At 36.8% G+C, this 22,342-nt stretch overlaps 1 protein-coding gene across 7 annotated transcripts in view; it reads right to left on the bottom strand.

Moving 5' to 3' along the window:
* The window catches only part of Fstl5 (follistatin-like 5), a 668,565-nt gene extending 647,431 nt beyond the window's left edge, over positions 1-21,134 (bottom strand). For 3 of the 7 annotated variants that reach the window (XM_063282254.1, XM_017590994.3, XM_039102750.2), the window contains exon 1: positions 20,431-21,107. The gene's annotated coding sequence lies outside the window, so the exon portion shown is untranslated. Of the gene's footprint in view, positions 1-19,768; positions 19,896-20,430 lie in introns of those variants that run through there. The other 4 variants (XM_039102752.2, XM_039102749.2, NM_001271195.1 and 1 more) reach the window with 3 other exon arrangements.
* Between the last annotated feature and the right edge of the window lie 1,208 nt (positions 21,135-22,342).

Here is a 22,342-nt window from a genome sequence, read left to right as displayed (position 1 = left end):
ACATTACAATTCTTTTGAAAGAAGAAGTGATTAAAACAAAGTTTCGGTTAAGAGAGATAAATCTCATAGTTTTAGGTAAGCTGTATAGGATGAAGAATATCACCTCTAACTGAGTTTCATCTGTTTTAATATCACCAAAGCAACACATTTCTCGAGTTCTTGCAAGAAAAATAAGTAAAACTGGAAGGGATAAATATGTTAGCTCAGTTTAAACTTTGCATAGTATGTTCAAGAGTCTCAACATTTCATCCCAATAAATATACACAAAGTTCATTGGTGAAGACATAATAAAAATTAAAATTCAAAAGGCAAATGCTATGATTCATAAGGGGAATATTACATGACTTGCTCACTTTACCTCTTTGTCTCATTCACCGACACCCAGAATAGGTAACCCCTGGAAGACCTACAGAAGATCATCTACATGGGATGTCTCCCCTCTCTTTCACCTTTGCTTGGGGGCTGGATCTGTATCCCAGTATCCATCTGCTTCCCTCTCTCGAGTTTACTATCTCAATCTCCCTCATTCTCTGCAATTCCTATTGCTGCTTGTAGCTCTTCATACCTAGAACAAGTTGCGCATGGAATTCTAGAGCTCATACTTGGCAAGAATCCAGAAGTACTTTCAGGAAACTTATAAAACATCGTGTTCCAAAGTTCTAGTGAGGGTCACAGAAACAAAGGAACACAGCGTCTACTAAACCAAGACAAGATCAGCTATCAAAACAGTCATTCCAAACCCAGAAGTCTAGACACCAGCATAAAAACACGATCAACATCAGCTGAACAACGTGTATCCCCTAGAGACTAGCAACCCACAACAGTATATCCTGAGAAAGGTTATATAGCTGAAACACAAGAAAAGGAATTCAAAATAGGTAATATGAATATGTTCAAGGTCCTTAAAGAGGATATGAATGAATTCATTTATGATATCTACAAAGACAAAAAGTGGAATGAAATGAAAAAAATTCTTAAGACATGAAAGGGGAAATAGAACCAATAAAGAAAATCCAGCTGCCCATAGACCCATCCCCATCAGTCTGCACAAAAATCAGCTCCAAATAGATCAAAGACCTCAACATAAGGCAAAATTCACCTACTCTGATAAATAAAAGGAAAGTGAGTGATGAACTTTAACTCACTGGCACAGGAAAGACTTTCTGAACAGAATAGTGATTGTGCATGCATGCACTAAGAACAACAGTTGACAAGCGCTACCTCGTTAAATAGAAATGCTTCTGTATGGCAAAAAACACAAGATAATTTGGGCAATGTGTCAGGCTGCATAATGAAAAGGAATTTTACCAACTACACCTTTGATTCAGGGCTATTATCTGTTACATGTAACAAATCGAAACTCAACATCAAAAAACAACTCAATTTAATAAATGTAATATGAATATATTCTAAAAATAGGGAATACAAATGGCTGAGAATCATATAAAGAGATGTTTGATAGCCTTGTCATCATGGAAATGAAAACATCTTGCATTACCATATAGAGCCTCAAGTTCCAAGAATGAGTTATATCTAACCGTGTCATTAGACAAAAGGCCATCTTGTTATTGCTCAAATAACCCAGGTCCTTACATGAGGCTATTTGGTGTTCTCTAAAGAATGATGCTGAAAGCTTTTTGTTGAAAAGGTCACCCACATAACATGGAGAAGTCAAACTGGTGCCTTTGTAGAGCTTTCACCCATATTAACTAGTGTTCATGGTACTGGAAAGTACTCTACATGGTACTAAAAGAGAAAAAAAAAAAAACATCAATCCAACTGCTAATCCTTCTACATACAATGGTGACCTGCCTTCAAGACATGCTAGTGTAATAGTGTCATACATATTCTAGGACTAATTATAAAATATCTAATAGAATTTAAGAACCAGTCTATGGGATGGAATTTATTCCTGACACTGCTTAAGAGGCCACGAACCTGAGATTATATAGTTAGTCTAGGTCAGGGAACAAGGGAAAAAACAAATACCAATGTTCGGCTAAAGGAAGGTAGAGATATAATGACTTCTAATTATATTTTGTTACACTCAAAGATCAATGTATTTCTCACCAATCCTCAGAGATGTTTCCACTTGCAGCTCATAGAAATGAACGCAGAAACCTACAACTGGACAATGTGTAGGGAGAGAAAGACTTTGAACCACTTATTCGACAATGGTGTGTCTCCATCACTTTCCTCACCTCAGGGCTTAGAGAAAACTGCAGAAGCTGGGGAAGAAATATTGTAAGAACCAGAAATGATGGAGACCACAAAGGATAGAGACTTGCTAAGCTCATCAGGATCAACCTACATATGAACTCAGAGAGACTGAAGCAGCATACACAGGACCTGCACATGTCTCAGCAGGATGGGGCCCTGTGTTAAGAGGCTGAGACTGGAAGTGGGCACTGGCTTACATCCCTAATCCAGAAGCTGTCTCCAATTAATAACCACTCTCAAATTAAAAAAAAAAGATCGCCCTCCTCCCAGAGTCTCTGTGGGTACAAAAACCATTTCTTAAAGCCAAATCCCATGGCCAGCAATAAATAGCCAACACAAAACATCTCTGGTGTACTTTTGAAGTCTTATACTACTTTGTCTGGCATTTTTCTTTTCTCTTTTTGTATCCTAAGTTATTTTGTGTGTATATTATGGTTTGAGATTATGGGTCTCTAGGATTATGGCCTCTTTTCATGCCTATGCACATCTCTATGTCTATAAATATTGCTGTTTCTCTTCTTTGGCTCAATGAGGTTGTATTCATTTGCTGGTTTTCATTATTCATGTTTGTTTGTTTGTTCATTTGTTTTTATCTTTATTATTCTTTAGGTGCCAGTTTGTCTTCTGATGAAAGAGGGCAAGAATGAGTGTTGCTTTAGGTTGCAGGAAAGGCAGGTGGGATCTGAGAGGAGCTGGTGATAAGAAACTATTCATATTTAAACATATTATATGAAAAACTCTATATTCATTTCCCCCAACACAATATTTTATTAATTACCAGAGCACATTGTAAAATACACAGCAATCACACATATTTTCCATTCATAAAGAAGACAGCATGAAGTCCATGAGAATGAGGAATCAAGATAGAGAGGAAAGAAATGTTGAGACAGTATGCAGAAGTTATTGGGGTTTATCTCATTGAATAATTTTTTGAATCTGTTTTGATTTTTCAGATTTTTTTCAGCTAATTATTGGTTTTTCTTAGCATGTCTAATGATAAAGACTGTACAATTTCTTAGCAATGCAGAATTATATATTTGTACCAATGCATAAGAAAATTAGAGATCCAGTGATAAATGTAAACTAGGTTTGCATTTTTATTACCATCTAGATTAGAGTTATCTCTTTATCCTTTCTTGAAATAGGTCTCCTCTATAGTTCAATGAAATATTTCAACTGTATTGTTGTCTTCCTCCAACTCTGTCTCATTGGCCTATACTTAGAAAATTGATTTTTGAAGTATATCTACTACTAAGGATAATGAAAAGCTTGTTTCTAGTTGGTATACCTGATCAATTAGCATAATTTTGTAATCTCAGATGAAGTCTGAAGAGTTTCTTTAAATCAACAAATTTCCAGGCAATTTTCAAGGAAACTTGATCACTACACACATAGTATTTTTTTATATTTTCAGTAAAGATCTAAAGATAAACAGAGAATATTCATGTTTTACATTTTATATTTTAGCATGATAAATATATAAAGCTATTCCATGTCCTGCTTTGAAGTTCAGTAACCATGCCTAAAGAAAAACAATTCCAGAATTTCCTTGTATTCTCAAGTCTTCATATAGCAATAGACATCTCTATTAAAACAAACTAATCTTTACAGCAGGTATGCAAAGTCCGAATGACTTCATAATTTTAAAGGCTACATGTACATTATAGCACATTATAAAAATAGAATGTTATACATTTGAGGCTAAGCATCATTAAGTTAGTGCCTATTGACAAAAATCATTTATATGGTTCACAATTCCACAAACTCTATTTGCGCTCATTTCAACATGTAAAATGTTTTATGGCCCCACTCACAACAACAACGTGTGAAACTTCTCTAAGTCTATGTGATTTATGACTGTACCTAAGTCAGGCATTATTAACTTGCATTTCACAAAGAAATGATCTGTCAAACTATTTTAGAAAGGAATGCAGCATATTTCATCTAAAATGAATTTAAAGTACTATAATGATTGTATAGTATAAACTGTGGAAAATACCATATTTACTAGGATATATATCCTATATATACATAGAATAAGGCTATATATATATATATATATATATATATATATATATGCATAGAATAAGGCAGTAAATGAACAAAACAGCATTTAGTGTTACTTTCCCTGAGCTTGTTTAAAGAATAATTGTGTAAAGTCAAAAGCAGAACGTCTCGTTTGTGCCATGAACCATTCATCACCCATCCTTGTATAAAACTACAGCGTTAAAGTAATTATGAGAACATCCCGAAGAAGGAAGTGGTTGAAATTATCTGACAAGAATTACCCATAAATCTGAAAGTGAGTAGAAATTAAAGTGAGATCCATATATTAACTCTGATGCCATGAAAATTGAAATGGATACTTATCTCATTAATGAGTTATATGATAAGAAGAAATGGTGAATATCAAGCTCCATGGAGATTCAATTTTCTTTCACATTTTTTCACTTATATTGTATACTAAGTCAATCTGAGTATTACACATTCATGCCTATATAAATATGGTGAGTTTTTAAATCTGTAGAAATCCTACCTTCTGGTATTAATGTTGGAAACAAATTGAGATCATGTTCTCTTTAATATCTGTTATTAAGATAAAATATTTGCAATATTCCAAAACTAAAATTCTGAATTTCATTCATTTAGTAATAAGACATTCAAAACACAATTCCATAGACTGAGTAGGGTTTACAATAATTTGGTAGGGTTCACTAATAAAAAGTTTGAAGCTTCCCAATACACAAAATAAATATGTAAAATAAAAAGTGTTTAAGACATGGAAATTTATCTAATTCTGCAGAGACTTGATGCAGCAGGGTGGAGACCTGACCCTTTCAGAGGAGAAGGGGATCAGGGAGTGACTTTGAAGGGGGACTTTCACGGAGCAACATCTGGTATGTACATAAATATATTTTTATTTATTTTTTTTTATTAACTTGAGTATTTCTTATATACATTTCAAGTGTTATTCCCTTTCCCGGTTTCCGGGCAAATCCCCCTCCCCCCTCCCCTTCCTTATGGGTGTTCCCCTCCCAACCCTCCCCCCATTGCCGCCCTCCCCCCATAGTCTAGTTCACTGGGGGTTCAGTCTTAGCAGGACCCAGGGCTTCCCCTTCCACTGGTGCTCTTACTAGGATATTCATTGCTACCTATGGGGTCAGAGTCCAGGGTCAGTCCATATATAGTCTTTAGGTAGTGGCTTAGTCCCTGGAAGCTCTGGTTGCTTGACATTGTTGTACTTTTGGGGTCTCGAGCCCCTTCAAGCTCTTCCAGTTCTTTCTCTGATTCCTTCAACGGGGGACCTATTCTCAGCTCAGTGGTTTGCTGCTGGCATTCGCCTCTGTATTTGCTGTATTCTGGCTGTGTCTCTCAGGAGCGATCTACATCCGGCTCCTGTCGGTCTGCACTTCTTTGCTTCATCCATATTTTTAAAAAATTGTAAGAAAAATAGTCTGCAGAGATGCTCAGCAGTTTAGAGTGTTGCCTCCTGTACCAGAGGACCCAGGTTCTATTTCCAGAACCCACATGGCACCTCAGCAATATCTGCAATGCCAGGTCTGTAACACTCTCTACTGACTTCCACAGGCATCAGGCACATGTGAGCATACATAAAATACATAGATAAATCTAAACAAGTATTTTCCTTAAAAGATGTACAAATAGGGCTAGCTTCTCTGACTTTTCTAGGGGACACAATCTCACAGAAAACTCCCTTCGTGTCTGGCTTTTACAACCTTTCTGCCCCTCGTCTGCCTTAGACGCCACAGTTGTCCTATAAATGTATGAGTTGAGAATGGATTCCACAACTCTACATTTGTGGTTTTCTATAATGCTCACTGTCTGTTACAAAGAGATGTTTCCTTGATAAAGAATGAGTATGCGATTTCCTAAAAATGACCTAAGTGAGGATAATGCTAGCATGGACAGGGAAAAGCCCAGAAACCTCAACATTAGACATTTACAGGCAACTAAGGAATTTGGAGATCTGAAGAAGTAGTTTCTGTCTATGAAGAGCACATCAATGGTTAACCAGTACTGAATGATCAGCACTGAAACTATATACATTCAAGAAACATTATACAGACCTAGTTTGTTATAGTTATATATTTAGGAACACACACACACACACACACACACACACACACACACTACACACTAATGTAGAAACAAATAAAGAAAAATAGGTCATAAATTTGAAAGAAAAAAAAGCACATAGAAAGCGTTGAAGAGGGAAAGGGAGGGGAAAAGTGATGCAATTACATTATAATTTCAAACGAAGTAAAAAAATAAGTTTCAAAAATTAAATAACTAGACAAAGTGATACAGAAATAACAATTATCCTAATCACAAACTGGAGGCACAGATATACACTTATGCTGTTTAAGAAAACATAGCAAATGTGCAGCTTGGTCTTCATATGTGTCCTGAACTTGATCAGGCCCTGTCTCTGTTGCCTGCCTGTGGATCCCTTTACCCTATATGGGCTTTCTTGTCCGACCTCATTAGGAGTGGATTCACTTAGTCCTGCTACAAATTGAAGAGCTAGGTCAGATTGGTATCCATGGAGGGTCTCCCCTGGTGTAGGGAATGGCTGTGAGGGTGGGACCAGGGGGAGATAATCAGGATGCTTTAATCAGGAGCTTTAATCAGGATGTAAAGTGAATAAATAAATAAATTCAATTTTTTAAAAATTTAAAGAAAAAAGAAAAGTGTGGGAGTGAGATTTCTTTCAGAAATGGCTTAAATAGCAAAGATCTTTATTTTTGTCTAATACTTTGGTGCTTTTTAATCAAACAGTATTTGGTAGAAATTACATCAGACTTTTATATATATATATATATATATATATATATATATTGCATATGTTACATTGAAGAAATGTCAGTGCCCTTGAGAAACCCACGTGGTTTCTATAAACAAAGACTCAACAAGTTGATTTTAATGAAAACATATTATTAATGAAAGCAGTATATATCAAAGAAGAAAATTCAACTTACATGTGAAATTTAAAAGTCCTAGATATACAAATATAAAGCATTGGCTCCCTTGAAGCCCTCGATGTTCATGTGTGCTTTTATCTGTAGCACTTATGACCCCTGCTGAGGTAGTCTATGTCTCTCACAATGTGATTAGTTCACTCAAGGAAAGTGATTATCTAACACATCCTGCAATGACTTCATAGATTTTACAAAATCCAGCTCTGTTTCTCCTCAACTGACCAAGAAACATACAAAGAAGTGTATTTCTAAGATAGATACTATAAGAGTATATTCACTAGTAAGTAGTAAAAATCCAGAATTCACTTTTCATATCAATCAGATTGCAGCAAGAAAATTGTGGCCAAACTGCTTGCAAGAAGTTGTCACAGGAATAGTTCAAAACTTAACTTTTCTCACCCAAAACGCATGTTGATGTTACATAGAAAATCGTCAATTTATTTTAAAAAAATAGCATATTGAAATAACATCTAATAATATGCTATGTAAGGATTTAATAATTTCACAATAAAACTATGTGAACAAATTATTAGAAATAAGAGGAGGTACCATAGATCAGTCTTATAACCTCAACAAAGAGGAGGCTGAGGAAGGAGGCTTATGAGGTGCAGGAGGTATGACCTCACTGTGAGACTGAGCCCAGCCTACAGCATATACTTCCACCCTTCCTCTAACAAACAAAGAGAGAAATTATTATTACACATGAAGATGTTCCATTTCTCTTTCATAAATCATGCTGTCTAGTAGCTAATGTTGTGTCATAGATTTTCAGCTGAAGTCTGACAAGGTATTTAATATTTTCGGGTAAAAATAATTTTTAAATGAAAATTCTTCAGATTGATAATGTTTTATACTTTGAGAGAGACTGGAAAAACATGTAGCACAGTCTCAATAAAGCATAACCTGAGATATTTGCTGCGTTGAAGTTCATGGGTATGTAATGCATCAGAAATATTTAACAATTTCAGAGGATTTATGGGATTAGCATTATGTCGATTTTGTTACAAAAGTACTGTGTTAAAACAGTTATTAATATTTATCTACAAACTATTTGATCTAAGCAAAAAATTTTGAGAACCAAGCCTGTAATATTCTTCTGACCATCACAGAATTTAATTTAATCTGCTGATGTTTCTTCAAATTCTCTTAAATTTAGACATTTTTAAGACAATGACCCATTTGGAAAGAGCTACAAAATGGGATGAAAAATGGCTGTTGTCCCACAGTGAGTTTGTTGTACTTTGTGTACATGGAGTCCATGTGCAGGTGATAGCAAACAAGATATAACCATTTCAAAAGAAAGGCTAAAGCACCAGAAAATGTTGATGTGGTGGTGGTTTCCCTAAACTCATCAGGGTTACTTTACACTTGAACGTATCCTTTTTGCCTATACCTGAAGATATTTTAGAAGAAGGACACAGTAGTGCCATAAAGCTCCTAACAAAATACCCTTAATACCCTTCTCAGCTCTCTCTGCTGATTTGGAGGCATTCAGCAAAACATATATAATTAACAGGATGTCTGGGAGAGTGCTAGCCCTGAGAGCAGTTCTCACAGCTGGCATGCAGTTGTCTCCAGATTTCATCAGTTAGGTTGTGCTATTCATGTGCAGACAATGAGCCTTTCACCTTCCTCCAGCCTCAGGAAACAAAGAAACGGGCACTTGTCAAAAGAAAATTAATGGTTTCAGAAAGTGTTTATTTCCAACCGGTTTTGTGAAACTTAAGGCATATACTTAAAGTAAAAAAAAGTTTCTAGAATTTTGTTTTCTTTTTTTTTTCATTACAGATTTTAAGCAACAGGAATTATAGCATTATGAGAACTCTCACAAAAGAAAATAATTTAGGCAAAACTTGGCACAATTTGTGGTAGCTCTTTCAAGCTTTACCACTTGCAAAGGCACTAACTTTTGGTATCTTGCCAAGAAACAGGGGAAAAAAATATGTGCGTTGAATTTTGACATTTTGCAAAGTTATAGATTGTTTTAAAATAAACTTTCGTCTCTTTTGTGTTTTACATGGTTTTCTGCTATGCTACTCTCCAGAAACAGGATTTGCATAAAAACTTTAACTTAAACCCTGGTTTTCAAGTATATGCACAGACCCCAAGAATTCTAGGCACCTCTCTCTCCTTCCTAGTGCCAGACTGTCTGGAATAAGAGGTCATTTGAAATAACACTGTAGGTGAAGGAACACTTTTGGCAATATGTAGCTTTTCTATTAAAATGCAAACTTTTGGACAAGTTCACAATGTAATTCAAGGAAGATCGTGAATTTATTTTCAAATAGTCACTTAAAAGCCACAGTATTTCACTGTAACTGCAACAGAACATCTGAGAAAAGCCAGGCATGAGAAGAAGTAGTTATTTGGCCTCAATTTCTCTGTTACTGTCTACAGGAGTTTGCTCTGTTTGTTTCTGGTTCTCTGAGTCGGACTACTATACTATGGCTGTGGAGAGCAGACAGTTGAGACTTCTAACTTGCTTGGTCCTTGGAGAAGGTCCAAGAATACATTCGATTGAGTAAGGAACAGATATTACTCCACAAATAGCTCCAGTGACCTACATGCTCTAGATGAGTTCTACAATGGAACATGACAAACGCCTTCAAAATAACACCATCACAGAGAAAACAGACTGTCAACGCTTGAGCCTATGGGCAGCATTTCATTTAAGTTTCAATAGAATTAAATTCTAGATATTGGTTCTTGCTCCCCATCACTCTCAACAAAGGCTACAAATAATCATTTCATATTGCAAAATGAATACATAACTCCTCAGAGTTCAAGAGTTTCAGTATTGTTCCAACACAAAAAATCCAAAGGCTCTTCTGAGACAGGAAAAACTCCATGTTTATGGTACAGTGGTACAAGGTAAGCATCCCTTGTACAAAAGGGAGACTTAAAAAGATGACCAAGAATAACTGGGCCAAACTAAGGCAGACATTCAGCATGGAATAGACTAAATTTTGTATCTCTATGATCAACATTATGGATACATTGTCTTATGATGATAGCCTGGAAACATCTGAGCGGTTCTGCCCCTGTGGCTTTGCTACTTGAAGCTTATCTGCTCCATTTCCTGGGCTGGCTCTACCTGAAGACTATGGCTTTCCTTTCTGGGTACCTGGGAGCTGGAGAACTGCCTGTGAATCCTGGGGAAATAATCTCTTAGGCAGGTTCATGTGCAGGGAACCCAAGAAACACCCTAAAGAAAGTTCCAAAGGACTTACTCTTCCACATCCGTAATCATGCGAAAGATGATGTCTAACCAGTTTCTAAGATATGCTCAAAGTTTCTTATGTATTGTTCCAGTACAAAGTACTTGGTCTTTTATACTTTCCTTAGAAACAGTGCATTCCTCTGCCCCAACTTTACACAGACTTTTCCGACCAAACCACAAGGGCATCAGGTCTTTAGTCTTTGGCTTTTGCTCCTGATTCCCACTGCAGAGCTGTCTATGAGGAGATATAAAACCGAAGCCACGGCCTGAATATCATGGCATTTCCTCTACGATATTAACAAGTCTGTTACCTTAAATTCAGCCAGACACAAAGTCTATGGATATGAATAAAATGTAGACAAATTCTTCTTCAGAATACAATATGTATGGTCTGTTCTCCTCTCTCCATAGGTCCTTCCTCCCACAATGGCCCCAGGAGCACAGCTTTGTTGTACTTTTTCTTTAGGAATTTTAGTCTGCTGAGCTCCCTTTCAGATTCCTCACTAAGCACTGGAGCTTAATTAACATGCTGAGGTTTCTCTAGCCTGCACCTTCAACCTCTTGCTAATTTCTCCCACAAATAAGCCCCAAAAGCTTAAGACCCACTGGGTCAGTTTTAGTAATAATGACACCCCTTCTCTGGTATCGGGTGTCTGGTTACTGAGATTTTCAGTCACCAGGATAAATATACAATACGAAGAAGGAAATTGTAGTGTTCCTACCAGTTTCTGAGGATTCAGTGCGCAGTCAGCTTGAGATGAGAGAAACGGGGCCCACACTGGGCTGGCATGCTTCTCTTACTTCGTGCTTCATTTCACCATTCCCCTACTGGATGGGACACTGCTACTCCCACATTAGCTAATATTCTATATAAATGGACTCTTTAACACAACTAGAGGTGTGCTTTACTGTGTATGTGTGTGTGTGTGTGTGTGTGTATGTGTGCATATGTATATGTACCCAAGTGACAGACAACATTATCCATCTCACAATTTCCCATTACCAACATAGGCCATTTTTCATTCTGCTACAATATATGTAATCTGCTGTGCTTCTTAATAAACTTCTCTAGAAGAAGAAAAGTAGTATATAAGACCTCCTGACCCGAGCTGATATATCTTTCTCATCCCCTAGCGCCTCCCATCAGGACGCTGTCATTGGAGAATTACCAGATAGTTAGTTCAGAGACTTGGGAGGAAGAGAGGAGTGGGAGAGGAAAAGGGGGGGGGGGCAGGATCAGATATGGGAAGAGACAGGGAAGATGTACAGAGGGTCAGAAAATTAAAGAGGTATATAGCAATGTGGAATAGGAACTGGGGGTAGCCAACAGAAAGTCCCAATCAAAGGAAAGCAAGAGGCACCCAGGACCCAACTGGGATGATATCAGCTGAAATACCCAACAAAGGGGAGAGAGAACGTGTAGAGACCATATCCAGAGGTTAGGCACAACCTCTGTTGATGGATGGGGCCACCCACCCTTCACAAAATTTTAATGCAGAATTGCTCTTGTCTATTGGAAACACAGGGACAAAAAGTGGAGCAGAGACTGAAAGAAAGGCCACCTAGAAACTGCCCCACCTAGGGATCCATCTAATATGCACGCACTAAACCCAGTCACTATTGCTGATGCCAAGAAGTGCTTGCTGACAGGAGCCTGGTATGAATGTCTCCTGAGAGGCTCTGCCAGAGCCTCACTGATACAAATGCAGATCCTTGCAGGCAACCACCAGACTGAGCACTGAAACACCAATGGAGAAGTTAGGGGAAGAACTAAAGGAGCTGAAGGGATTTGCAACCCCATAGGAAGAACAACAATATCAACCAACCAAACCCTCCAGAGCTCCCAGGGACTAAACCACCAACCAAAGAGAATACACAGAGGGACCCATGGCTCCAGCTCCATATGTAGCAGAGGATGATGGCCTTATCTGACATCAATGGGAGGGGAGGCCCTTGTCCCTGTGAAGGTTTGATATCCCAGTGTAGGGCAATACTAGGGCAGTAGTAAAGTAGGAGCGGGTAAGTGGGTGGGTGGGCAAGCACACTCATAGAAGCAGTGAGGAGGGAAGATAGGGGGTTTTCAGAGAAGATACCTGGAATGGGGATAGCATTTGAAATGCAAATAAAGTAACCAATAAAAATTTTTAAAAATTATATTCAGGGCAAGAGAGATGGCTTAGCAAGTAAGAACACTGACTGCTCTTCCAGAGGTCCTGAGTTCAATTACCAGCAAACACACTGTAGCTCACATCTGTAATGGGGTCTGATTCCCTTTTCTGATGTGACTGAAGACAGCAACAGTGTACTTATAGACATAAAATAATTAAGTCTTTTTAAGTTGTTTTTTTAAAAAAAAGAATATTTTGCCATGACCCTTCAAATTTTTTTAATAATACTTAACAGTGTGTACTATTTTACAAAATGGTGTTCATTCTAAAAGAGTTTATGGTAACATATACATTAAGATTTCTAATTATGTTCTTTTCTATAAGGAGATATTCAGCACACAACATTCCTCCATCTTAAATTTAAATTGCTATTAATTTAAAATGAAAGTTTGATTTGCTGATAATTAAAACCTCAAGTCCCTGACATGTATTAATGTCATTTCCTTCAGTGTTAAACTAATTAAACGATTTAATATTTTTAGAAAAATATATTTTAAAGAATATAAATGCTAAAGGTGTAAGAAGCACAGGGTTAGCACACATAGGACCTGAGTTCCATCTCCAGACCATAAATCAATAAATCAATTAAAAAATAAGAGTTTTATTAAGTTTGGGTAGAAGTTACTTAATGGATATCTGGAAATGATACTAAGTTGTATTTAAGATGACCCCTCCCTGGGGATTTACCCTCTTCCTTTAGCAATCCTTTCCCTGTAAAGCTTTATTATACCCATGGGGGAATTATACTTTGCCTTTATTGATTTGTTTATAGCTTGTTTTTCAAAAGAAACATCAGACCAGGTACTCTGTCTCTGTCATTCATGTTCAATCCAAGCAACTAGGAGAGTGCCTGCCAAGTAGTTGGTGTGTAATGTGTGTTGAATTTAGTTACAATAAAATGAAGATGATCTGAAATGTCTTTAGAAAATTACCATTTATTTAAATTTTAAAATTGAATTATGTACTAGCTGGTCTCTGTTAGCTTACATCAAGGTCAAATTCCTTGCATTGTAAGTAAATGACAAACTATATAAGGGCGATGTCATTTTGACATAACCCTTTGTAAAAACAAATCAAATTGCTCACTCACCTATAACTTAATAATAAAGAAAGCATCATCATATATCTGATTTATATTTAAAATACCATCTTTTGAAATGTAAATTTTTCAGAGTAAATATAAAATACATTTATTCTTCTTTTCCTAACCAACAAACATAAGGTGTCATTTTGCCCTCTGCTTCATGCTTATATTATCTGAAAACTTAATTTGTATCCCGATTTACATGGCGAAGAATAAGGTAGTAATGAAACAGGATTTGTGTTATTTTTAGCTATCAACTGAAGAAAAGAAAAAGAAAATGATAGAGTGTAAAAACTTAAAATCCACAAAGTAAACCCATCAACACAATTTTTCTATATCCTCCCATATGTAAAACACTTAAAAGATTTATTAGTTTTGTATGAACAAATATAAATAATATAAACTCCACCAAGTGTTAAGTGATATAAATATGTGATTATTTTGTATGCTTAATACATGTGTGTATTTGTGTATTGTGTATTTAAGTATGTGCACTTGTGTTAAAGTCACAGGCTAATATAAGACATCTTCCACAATTTCTCTCAACATTAATTTATTATTCCTAGGTCTTTCAGGGAGCCCCAAGATCATTGATCAGCTGACTGGATAACCAGCAAGCCTCCATGAGTGGAAATATCTCCTCACTGTTGATGTTGTATGTATACATTGTCACAATCAACTTCTTTTGCTCCTGGGGACATTAACTCAGATCTTTAAATTGCATGGCAAGCAATTTATTGGCATAGCCATTTAGGTAAGGGCTATGGATTATCAGGGTGTCTATGAAAGGACAGTAGTTTTACTCTGATTTGAAAGGGCTCTTTGATATTACTACACAGAGGAGACTGAAGGGTGATTCAAATAACTAGTATAGGCTATAGAGCAAAACTCCCAAGATTACTGCTATTTTGTAGCAAGTTCAATTTCAAGAGAGAAACACTGAATTAAACAAACAAGTCTATCACATTTCTACTTTGAACCTTCTCCACATCTCAACAAACAACAATCTGACAAACTTTTTAAAAAAATCTGCTTTGGGATCCATTTGTTAAGACAAGCATAAACTTGCATAACGAGCACACTCTTGGGAATGTGATGCAAGTCTGTGGCTCACCTGGGAGCCGAGCTACGGTTCCACCGCCAGGGTTGTCTTCTTCACCTGAGCCTCTGCCCTTCTGAAAAGGAAGAGCTCCAGCTAGTGGTCAGTGTGCACCCTTTACCTCAGTCAGAACTGCAGACAACCGAGTGTGATACTGAATCCTGAGCAGTATGGCACCTATCTAAGACCTCCTTCTCTGCAACCCTACTTCAAGAATGGGAAGCTTATTCTGATTATTTTATTTGATCTTGCAGACAATTAAAAATCTTGGCAACTTGCTGACCTGAAGGTTTGAAAATGAGTAACAGCCTACAAACACAGATTGCTTAAGTGAGCTAAACTTCCTGTTGCATTTGTACTCGGATTTCGTGACGTAGGGAAAAAAATTGATTTTCAAGAAACTAATTGCCCTATTCTGCAACTGCTTCTTCTGTTAGAGACAAAATGGGAAATATTTGCCATAGATAACACTTTAAAACTATTTTAAGTATGAGATCAACAATGCACCATACTTGATAACATTAAATACAGAGGAACATTTCTGCTAGAACTCTGAGACCATGCACTCAAACGTGTGCATGCTCAACAGTATTGTCTATAATAATTTCAATATAATGTAAGGTTTAAAGATATATCTCCAGACAATAATAAGAGACATCCCCTGTAGCAAAGGGTATAAAACAGGAGTGTTTATGCAAGCTGAACAAGTGACTACAGCAGACAGCTAGACATGCACAGTGGTCTCAGGAGCATGTTTTACAGATCCTATCTCTGGGTAAACCTACTCATATTTCCAAAATGTACCATATCAATGCACAAAAGTAATCATACCCAAGGAATAAAAATATTTTGTGATGTAAATAGTGATACACAGCGAGTTTATGACTTATTTGCTTTATGTATATGAGTACACTCTTGCTATCTTCAAGCGCTCCAGAAGAGGGCAACAGATTCCATTACAGATGGTTGTGAACCACCAAGTGGTTGCTGGGAATTGAATTCAGGGCCTCAGAAAAAGCAGTCCTTGCTCTTAACCTCTGAGCCATCTCTCCAGACCATTAGATCTGTCTCTTATATCGGTGTTTTAATAGGTATTAATTTTCTAGCTTTTAAAAAAAATCTCTCAAACTTTTTATCAGAAAAAATAATAGAAATATTTTATATGAGTTTCTTGGTTTTATATGTAAACCAACCTTTACAAGATTACCGGAATGTTCAATGACAAGGTGAGTTAAAAGTGACCTAAGATAAATAACAAATGCATACCTATTAAAAATTTGAATGGTTTCTATTTTGAGTGTGTGTGTGTGTGTGTGTGTGTGTGTGTGTGTGTGCTTCTTTTCAGAGATGAGTAGGTGAATCCTGCCCCCTCTAAAACACAGATTCAAATACCAACAGGTCATCCATGGTAGAGCAGCCAATGAAACCCCCATCAGCATCTCTGAGGCTTTGCCTTAGAAACATGGAGAGCTGACCTCATTCCTCAGTGAGAAAGCTAAGAAACTATCTGATCCTGGCTTGCAGCATAAGAGTACAGATTTCAGACAATTAGAGCACTGACCACAGAACACGAGGCATGATTTTTTTTCATGTGTATAAGGAAATTATAGAATTTTACAGAATAAGATATTTGTGGTTTTAAAAACAATAGCTAATTTGCTGGAAATGTTCTACCACTGAAAGAAAAGATAAAATAATTTTACTTAATCATCTATAAAGAATGTGGTTGGGTGTGTATTTTTATTGCTACTATATGAACAATTTAATTGCTACATGTTGCTACACAGCAAGGAACAGATATCTGTTCAGTATGCTTCTCCTGTCAATTATAATGAGTACATTAAAATAAAACTCAGTGACAAAGTGTTTTTAACTCTTTTGCATTATGTTTTAGAATTGTTGGCAATGCTATGTGCCAGTTATAAGTTGAATAATATCCTCTATATTGACATGCACATGAACTCACTAGCAACCACTTTGCTTATAGATTTACATAGTTTAAAAGCAAAAGCTAATTTTAAGTAATATTAATTACTTGGTTTAAAAGAAAGTTCAGAGATAACTAGGTTTCTTTCCCAAACAATATATAAGAGACAATTATACACAAGAATTTAAAATGTTTCATATTTTGGAATGGCCAGGTCATTTTCCTTTAGAAGTATATGATTTAATAACAGAAGTTATAAAGAAATCCATTTATTTTTATAACTGTTTATTTTACATACAATAAGCTTCAAGTTATTTACCAACGTGTATATTCTCAGACTTTCTGTATAAGTTCTTTATGCATACTTTCATTTTCTTTCCTTATTTACACAATAATTAATTTTCTATAGCCATTTATTCTAAGATCTTCTGAAAAGCATTTTCATCTAAAAAGAAATAAGTGAAAAGAATCCCCCCTAAAATCAATGTGTCCTCAAGTAAACCAGTCTAAACAATAAAAGACAGAGATTAAAAAACACATTTGCCACCAAAAGTATGCATTTTATTTAGGCCTATTATCTTCATTACTTCTGTATTAAACAGCATGTCTTGAACTCACATCTTTCAGATCATCTTCTTTTCATGTTTATAGTAATCCAAAAAAGATGTAAACACACACACACACACACACACACACACAGAGACACACACACACACACACACACACACACACACACACAATAGTGTCTCTCATAAAACTAAGCCCCAATGACATTGCTTAATTCTTTCTCTTTCAAAGCACCCATGTTCAGATTCACAGGAACCATGAATTTATCAAAACAGTATCCCAACCCTTATAACCCCATTAATTACTAAACATTAAGATGACTTAAAGCACAAAGGGATCAATTACTTGGTTATGTGTACTGGTTAAATTGGAAACAGGCATTTTCCCACAAGGAGCCCTCTATGTCACCTTAAGGAAACTATACCCAAAGGACATTGGTGGCCCTGAGTCAGAGGGTGATTAAGATGTTTGGAAGGGATAATTGGTCACCTGGCTGCAAAATGATGGTAACTATAGAAAGTGTTTTTCCTACCGTATTAGTTCACAACAAATTTTTGAGCATTATATTTCATATGTGCTACTACATAAATTTGGCCAAATAGAAGGACTAACAGTACATATAAATTCCTTGAAAAAATAATCCTCATGCTAAAGTGTAGAGAGAGAGATTTGTCATATATTTATAAAAATAAAATAAATTCATCTGGCAAGTTTCTTTAATTTTACTTTTCCCTCAATGTGTTTTAGGATATTGAAAACAATAATTACACACCTGTCAAAAGTCGTAACTTTAAAGTGAGCTATTTTGCACTTTTATTGTTTCTGTAATGACATAAATTATTGTTTCAATAGTATATCTAGTGTTTGTTTTTAAATATAGCATTTGCATTGTCTTGAATGAATCAACATTCATTGTATGATTTTTTCTGATAGGACAATTAATGAATTATCATATTTAACTGTTTCCTTAGTTTCGCTAAAACTGGAAATTTTATTACTTTATAGTGTGTTTTATTCTCCATTGAAAGAAGATCTTCTAAATACAAACTTTTGATACACTATGAGAAAGCAATTATCTTACCTCATAACTAAGACATAAAGCTACATGCGTATAAAAATCATTAGGTGCATTGATTTGTCCCACTGAATTAACTTTTTAGTGATCTAGAATACTGTAATTGCCAGTAATATTTTAACTTGTATTTAAATATCACATTTTGATAACAAAATTTCATCTATAAGCATGGATATTTGTGACTTTACGTTTGAATAAGGACAGAAAACTTTCTGCAACCATAAGCACCGATATCCCAAAAATCTTGAAATAAATGTAAGGTTCATAGTGCTTTCCCTTTCAAGCCACTTGTAGAATTAAGGTATGCATGAATGTGTCAAGATTAATAAATATGAAAGCAGCCATCATTTCACTTGAAATGCCAAAGTGAAATATTTATTTCACTAAAACTAGCTTTTAACAGAAAATTTACGATGATTAGTAATCAAAATCAATTTCATACAACAAAGTCATGTTTCCCAAAACTTCCAGGCATGTCTTATTTCACACATCTTATTTATTGTTGTGATAGATGATGTGGATTTATCAGTCTACTTGTTCAAATTTTTAATCATTTATGAACATTTAAACACAAGGTCTAATGACTGACATGAATCATACAAGGAATATGTGCTAAGTGAGAAACAGGTAACAAGTTAAGAGGGTTTACTTTGGCTCGGGATAATCTGCAACAATATGCATTTCTTGTAGCAATCCCTCCCCTAAAAACTGGGATATAAACAAAATGAAAAAAATCTCTACTCAGATTAATGACTTAAAACCATAACTTCATCCCAGTAACTCTAATGTAACTATAGTGCAAATGCCTAAGACATTTTAGCATCCAAAATATATGAACTTAGCTGATGGTTCCCTAGTGATGTGCACAGCATACCCCTAGTGAGTTCAGACAGTTAAGTCTGAAGCAGCATTACACCTCACCTAGTCCAATTAATACAAGAATCATAAAGAAACAAGCTGCACCTTTTTCTAGGCATTATTTCCCCTTCATCTAATGCCACTGAATGACACGAATGGAGAAGCACACCATCCTCCAGACAAACCCCATCTATCTAATGCGTGCATGAACAATAAATAGCAAGATCTATGGAACACCAAGTAACTTCCACCATTTAGGGGTTGCTCACTATGAGCAGCCTTGTTTGGTGCCTATCCGTACCGAGTTCTCCTTTCAAAACACACTCAGATCACACTGCCAAATGACAAAAGGAACATAGCTTCAAACGAAAGCTCTTAAGTAGAAAATGTGCTCTGTTAAGCATGCAAGAGGTTAAAAATTGACGAAATAGCAAGACATCTTCACAACCCAAGCTTCTCTGCTCCACTCAATCATCAAAGCAACACTATCATGCAAGCTAATACTATATTATCAAATCAGTGTATGTCATTTATGTTCACCTCTGACCTGACAGGGTGGGAAGAGATGACATGTACTAGTCAACAGCAGAACAGACAGTCCCCAACTTGGAAATTCACAGGACCTTGGGTGTGAAATTCTCACAGATTGAGTTTCACTAGTTTTATTTGCACCCACAGCACAACAACATATGTAAATGAAGCCAGCCTGCAGAAATATCCCTATCCCTCCCGTCTCTCCTCCAAACCATGTTAACAAGCTCAGCACTTTGCAATCCATGTCTTGAACACACAAAATATCATTTAATAACCAGATGGTGGGTCATTCGATTATGTTCTCAAATTAAATTTACTTAAAAGAACTTGGAAAATTCATCCATACATATATTTGTGGGCTTTGATATTGACAGTCACTAACCTAAGCCACACAAGAAGTATTCATCTAAAATATTTATATTGATAAAACAAGACATATCATGACATTAACTTCACAAAAACAAACAGCTCTCAACTTCCTTAGCACTTTAATAATCACCATCTTCAGTATTATTAAAAGAGCATCTCATATTGTACCAAATTATTAATTTTTATAATTATTTCCAAAGTCCTGTGTCAAATTATAGAAATAAACATAACTTATTTTTAAATTTTCCGTGACTATCTGCATTTCTCACCCACTTGCAATCATTTATAACAATATTCTCTTCTTACCTTATTTTAAGTAAAAAAAAAAAAAGTCCTCCAAAAAGATTTCTAAATGATGTGGAAATATAAGTCGCAGTATAAAAAAGAAAAAAGAAAAATAATAACGATGAAAAGGTCCTCTTAGGTTGGAAAAAAATCAAAATAGTTTGAGTTAAAACTACAGAAATCTCCAAAGTCACGCCTGAGTGGGCGCCCAGATTGCAAACATAGGAGTCTCTCCCACGTCCGAGTCGCACTCCTTTGTCAAGTTAAATTGGGTCCTGCTGGTGAAGCGGGTCCCACTGGGCACAGAGTGTTCCAGTGGGCGTTGCCTCCAGGTGCCCAAGCAGGCGATCCCTCACACCCGGCGTTCAGCACCGACACACTGTGGACAGCACCAGCTCCGCTCACGTCCAGTTAGTCTCAGTCACTGAACCAAGCTGATTCTCGCGCCTCCTCCCTCGGCAAGAGCCAGGCTGCCTGTCAACCCCGGTGTGCCCCGCCCCCACATCTGACGTAACTGTTTTGCATATTAACTCTCCGGGAGGTGAGGGGCGGCCCCTTGACTGGGCTTCTGATGGGTTCAGCCACCGCAATCCCGAGGACCAGATTCCGGATTAAAATCGGCGGCGTGGGCATTGTCGGACTTTATGCTCGATTCGCGGAGCCCAGCAGAAACTAAAGGCTGCGGCTGTGTCTGCGCCTCCTCCTTCGCTGGGACCGCGGATCCCGGGACTCTGCGACCTCACAGCCGGCTAGGGAGACCAGGCCTCCTAGTATGGGAAAGAACTGCACACTTAGAAGCCACCGAACCCCCATCTCACATATCAGACTCTGTTAATCCTTCAGACCAAACTTTCTTCTCTCTCTCTCTCTCTCTCTCTCTCTCTCTCTCTCTCTCTCTCTCTCTCTCTCTCTCTCTCTCTCTCTCTCTCTCATTTGGTTGTGAATAGGTACCTGATTCAGACTTCTGCTCCTATCTGGGGCTCTTGGAGGGAGGCCCTACTGCAGAAATTTGACTGGAAAAGAATTAAAAATATCTGAGCGCAGGAAAGGTATTTGAAAGCTTGTAATGCTTGTCATCTCTCGGAAACAGGACTTTTTTTTTTTTGCCATTGACTGTTTAGTTTGTGATAAGCTTGGTAGAATTGGAGCTGCCAGGATTTTAAAAACTCATTTTAATAATGCTTTAAAGTCCTCGGTTTCAACTCCCATGGCCAAACTAACAAGCTTGTACAGTATTTATTATGTCCAATACATCACTCGTTCTATGAAAGACGGGACAGGCTGGAAGCAGTGTCATAGCTGTCAGCAGTTCTCTCAGTGTATATGAACTTCCTTGTCCCAGGATGCTACAAAGAGGACTTTGACAAAGGAAGAGGCCCAGACAGGTCAAATCCACAGGGATCTCCAACTTGTGAAGAAAACAAAAACCAAACCCACTCCTGAATCAGTCCCACACCTTCCACACAAACTACCTACACCTACTGTTAATTGCACAGAAAGTAGTACATTAAACTAAGCCCAAGATTTTTCATAAAATGTGTATCGTTTAAAAAAAAACCTACTCTTTAGTGTGTTGTTTTCCACAAGATTGCACAAGTTTGCCGTTGCATTCCAGGAACCTAAGCTAACTTCTCATTGGACCCACTCCTGTGTTCTCGGCAACATCAAGTAGATGATCAACGTGAGTTTCCTGGGAAAGCATCTCTAACAAACAAAGACAAGAATTCTCACACTCAGAGCAGTCTGCCATGCTTTATTCTCCTCTGGCAGCTTCCAACTTTATGTTAATATATAAATGGCAACTACTCATTATGTGTACACACATCCAAGAGCACACGCGTTTATTGTTGCTGTTCCCAAGGTGCACTTTTAATGACAGTCTCAGACATCATGGCAGGAAATGAAAGCTGATTCCTGGGAGCAGGTGGGTATT

Source organism: Rattus norvegicus, chromosome 2, assembly GCF_036323735.1.
Source record: "Rattus norvegicus strain BN/NHsdMcwi chromosome 2, GRCr8, whole genome shotgun sequence".
Classification (NCBI taxonomy): Eukaryota; Metazoa; Chordata; class Mammalia; order Rodentia; family Muridae; genus Rattus; species Rattus norvegicus.
Note: the sequence above shows the minus strand (reverse complement) of the source record. Positions and strands in the feature narration are given on the sequence as shown.